The sequence below is a fragment of the Hylobates moloch genome, unplaced genomic scaffold (assembly GCF_009828535.3).
Source record: "Hylobates moloch isolate HMO894 unplaced genomic scaffold, HMol_V3 SCAFFOLD_355, whole genome shotgun sequence".
In the NCBI taxonomy this organism is placed as follows: Eukaryota; Metazoa; Chordata; class Mammalia; order Primates; family Hylobatidae; genus Hylobates; species Hylobates moloch.
In genome coordinates this window covers 1-3,886 of record NW_026652630.1, presented here as the reverse complement: position 1 = coordinate 3,886, position 3,886 = coordinate 1, and the positions used below count along the sequence as shown (strand labels likewise).

Sequence of the window (3,886 nt, the reverse complement as noted above, 5' to 3'; positions counted from 1 at the left end):
TTTAGTATTTGTAGTGTGTCTTTTTGTAAGATATCTGAAATCTTTTTGTGGAATGAAGTGGCATGAAAAATAAACCAATAATCATTAGTAATTATGTTTCCTGTCTTTTCACTTTATTAAAATCTTCATCTTGTGCATAATGCTGAACAGTTTTGAGTTATTTTAGTAAATTTGCAAGGGTTCAGTCCCATTTTGTTGATATTTGGGTTGTTTCCCATTTTTGCTCTTAATAAATAACACCGTACAGAACACATCTGTGACCATCACTATCTTTAGGATTATTTTCTTAGATGTATGCCCCAGACGTGGCCTTTATTGGCTTGCAGGGAGTGAACATAATACCTCCTAGACTTTTTTTTTTTAAGTTACGCAGTTTTAGTCGTGGGTTAGTTATCTCTAATTGTTTGGTTTGAGACAGAATTTCGCTCGTTGCCCATCACATCATGGTAATAGAATGATACAGAAGGACATGCCTAAAATGGCATTGAACCTCAAATCTACCACACATATCCTTCCAGTATGTCTTCCCCATTCTTTCTGCTTGTCTAAACCTCACCCTAAATTTCATTTCAGTTAAGGAATAAAGTGGCGAACTGAATATGTTAAAAAGGAAGACGTTCTAGCGTGTGTGTTTATTTTATATAAATATGTGAATCCAATATATTTATTAAGAGCTTCTTGAGAGCTGTGGATTCCTGCAACCTCTCCTACTGATATAGTCTGCTAAATTGACTCCTGAAAGTGGATTAATTTTGCCTTCTCTAAACACAAGCACCACTGCTGTTGAGGTGGGCCTCCAAACTGGGAGATAGTAAGTCCCATTCTCCTGGTGGTGTTTGTGAGTTGGGCCAGGATTATAGCAGTTGTAGCAGGATATAGCCTCAACTTGGTTTATCTTGGCCCTTCCTACCTACCAAGGATTCTTAGGTCCATACAAAGTATGAGAGAGAAAGGAGACTGTCAACAGCTTGTAACAATGATGTGGGAGCTGGTCCTTCTGCAAGGCACACGATTCAACTCACTCTTACAGAGGAGGATGCTAGCAAGCTAGAAACTAGTTTGGTACTGGTACTACTAAGAAGAATCACCATGCAGAATTACTCAAAGCCTAGTATATATATTTTCTTATTGTATAGGCCAAGTTACAGAATAGAATGAAGGTAGGGATTATGTTTTTAGTCTAAAACAGAAGCAATGAGGAAATGAACCAGAGTGTGGAGCAAAAAATACCTGCAAGTAGGGGGAGAAAAACCTCAGAACTGGGGAGCGGGGAGGAAAGGGAAGGTACAATTTTGAACATGACATTGGCTTAAAAGATTATAAATTGTAAGAGGCATAGAAACTTCAAAACAGAAAGAAAAAAACTAAATTGCAAAAGCTTTTAATGATGGGAAGGTTGAAATAGAGTGAAGAAAAGCAGTGGTGTGCTGCTCAGGCAATGGTGTATGGATAATTGTTTAACAACTGGCTCTTCCAAAAATGGTGTGTTCATATGCATAAATTTCTTATAAATTTTACTATGAATAAATGCTTCATTACTATCAATCCTATTTCAACAAAGAAGTTGCTCACATCGTTAACCTATGACTTTAGCTCTGACATGAATATGGGTTGTATTTTCCTATACATTAGTGAGGAAGAGAAAAGTAAAACAATGAAGACGTACATTAGGAAAATTTAAATTCATGATGATCTGCCCAGACTTCTTTACTGAATTAGATAATAGTTTTCAAATACTGAAAGAATATTTTCTCAATTCTCTATGTATTCACAATGTAAAACCACAGGCAGAACACACTTTAAAATATAATCTGTAGTGTTATTATTTTCCATCACTTTCTTCAGATTAGACAATCAACAAAAAACAAATCAAGCCCTGATTTGTAGTGCGTGCTGATTTCTATGGTGGAAATACTGCCACCATGACTAGTTTCAAGCTATACCAGCAACATGTTACTGAACGCAGAGTTAGACAGAGAGGCACAATAGCACCTCATTATATGTATAGTGTTTCCACCATACAAATGCAATGGACATAATAACCACGTGCACAGAAAATAGTTCCTTATGCTTAGTAGTCACAGGTAATCTCTGAAGTCCCCCAAATTCCTAGCATTCCTAATGCCTTTGAATCTGATGAACCTGATTCTATTTAGGTGGCAGGAATTATTTAGGAGCCGGAGACCTCTCAAGAGAGCGTTAGGAAGGGACACTTAAGGGAAAACACTCACCTCCTCTTGACCTCTAGGAAGGTCTCTCCTCCCGTTTTTCCTTCTCCAAGGCCCTCTCTTCTACTCCAGGCCTCCCAGCAAAATCTGGTTTTCTTATAAAACCAGAAGAGCCTTGAATTGCCAACATTTCTCCTGCTAACATCCCCAAGGCAAGGTTACAAAAGCTGGCTGTCTTTTCAATGAGGACAGAAAAGAGAAGTCTGGAAAACATAACATAAATCAAGAATGCATCTCACTGCAGCAGTTGGTACAGCTGCAGCAAGGCTTCAGTGTGAATGCTGACAATGGGTCACATGTTCTCAGTCAATAAATAACATGTTAAATTAGCAGTCCCTGGTGCAGATTTTCTAATTAATTACTAAGATACCTGAAAAGACTTTCATATATATATAATATAGACATATATACTTACATATGTATACTTTTCTTTTTTTTTTTTTTTGACGGAGTTTTCCTCTTGTGGCCCAGGCTGGAATGCAATGGCATGATCTCAGCTCACTGCAACCTCCCCCTCCAGGGTTCAAACGATTCTCCTGCCTCAGCCTCCAGAGCAGCTGGGATTACAGGTGCACACCACTATGCCCAACTAATTTTTGTATTTTTAGTAGAGATGGGGTTTTACCATGTTGGCCAAGATGTTCTCCATCTGCTGACCTTGTGATCCGCCCACCTCAGCCTCCCAAAGTGTTGCGATTACAGGCGTGAACCACCGCACCCGGCCATATGTATACTTTTATATATGTGTGTACATATAATATATACATGTATATACTTATAAGTATATGTTAATAATATATACATATATATTTTATATATATAATATATATATATTATGAATCATGCCTTTATCAATCATGCTTTTGGTGTCATGTCTAAGAAGTTTTTGCCTAACCCCAGGCCATACAAATTTTCCCGTGTTTTTACCTAAGGGTTTGTTAGCGTTATGTTCTCCATTTAGGCCTTTAATAAATGTTGAGTAATATTTTGTGTCAGCCATAGCCATACCTTTCTCCATCTCTCAGTATCGGGGGCATTTGCAGCTCCCAGTGCCCCGTGCTGTTCCCGTCTTCTTGGTCCGCTCTTCCTGTGAGTTTCAGGGCTTTTCTTAGTGCTGGCGCTGTCCTGGTCCATCAGGGGGTCCCATGAGCTTGTCCGTGTGGGAAGGTCGGGACTGTGATGTTGACGGGATGCCCTGTGAGTCAAGAGGAGGTGCTGATGGGGGATTCTATGTAGGAGAGAGGTGTTTGGTTTCCCGGATGGGGCAGACTTGAGAGGGGACAAACTTGAGAAATGCCACCAATGAGTAGCCCAGGAAGAGCAGGTCTCGGACCGCCCAGCCATGTGGGAGCCAAACGTGGATGTGTCAGTGGCCATGCCAGGAGGTAAACCCCCAACCAAGGGCCTCTGGGTGTCCAAGGCCAAGTCTTGTTCAAGAGGTGCATTCAGCTGAGCCAACCATGGCAGAAATGCATAAGGAAGATCCCATGGTTCCTCTGTTTAAATCCCCTGCTAATCCCACCCGACTCAGAGAAGGAGCCAAGTCCTCACAGCAGCCTGCAACCCCCGCCTGACTCGGCCTCCTCTTGGCTCTGATTCTCTGTACCCTTCCTATCCCTCTCTGTCTCTTCTCCCATCAGAGAGGAGATCTGGCACGT

General features: G+C 40.7%; 1 long non-coding RNA gene across 1 annotated transcript; it reads right to left on the bottom strand.

The window, feature by feature from the left end:
- Positions 1–2,653: 2,653 nt before the first annotated feature.
- On the bottom strand, positions 2,654–3,878 carry LOC131382635 (uncharacterized). Its single transcript, XR_009212200.1, has 2 exons — positions 3,237–3,878; positions 2,654–2,700 (listed from the first exon to the last, which is right to left on the bottom strand). It is a non-coding gene; the product is annotated as an uncharacterized LOC131382635 (long non-coding RNA).
- Positions 3,879–3,886: the final 8 nt, after the last annotated feature.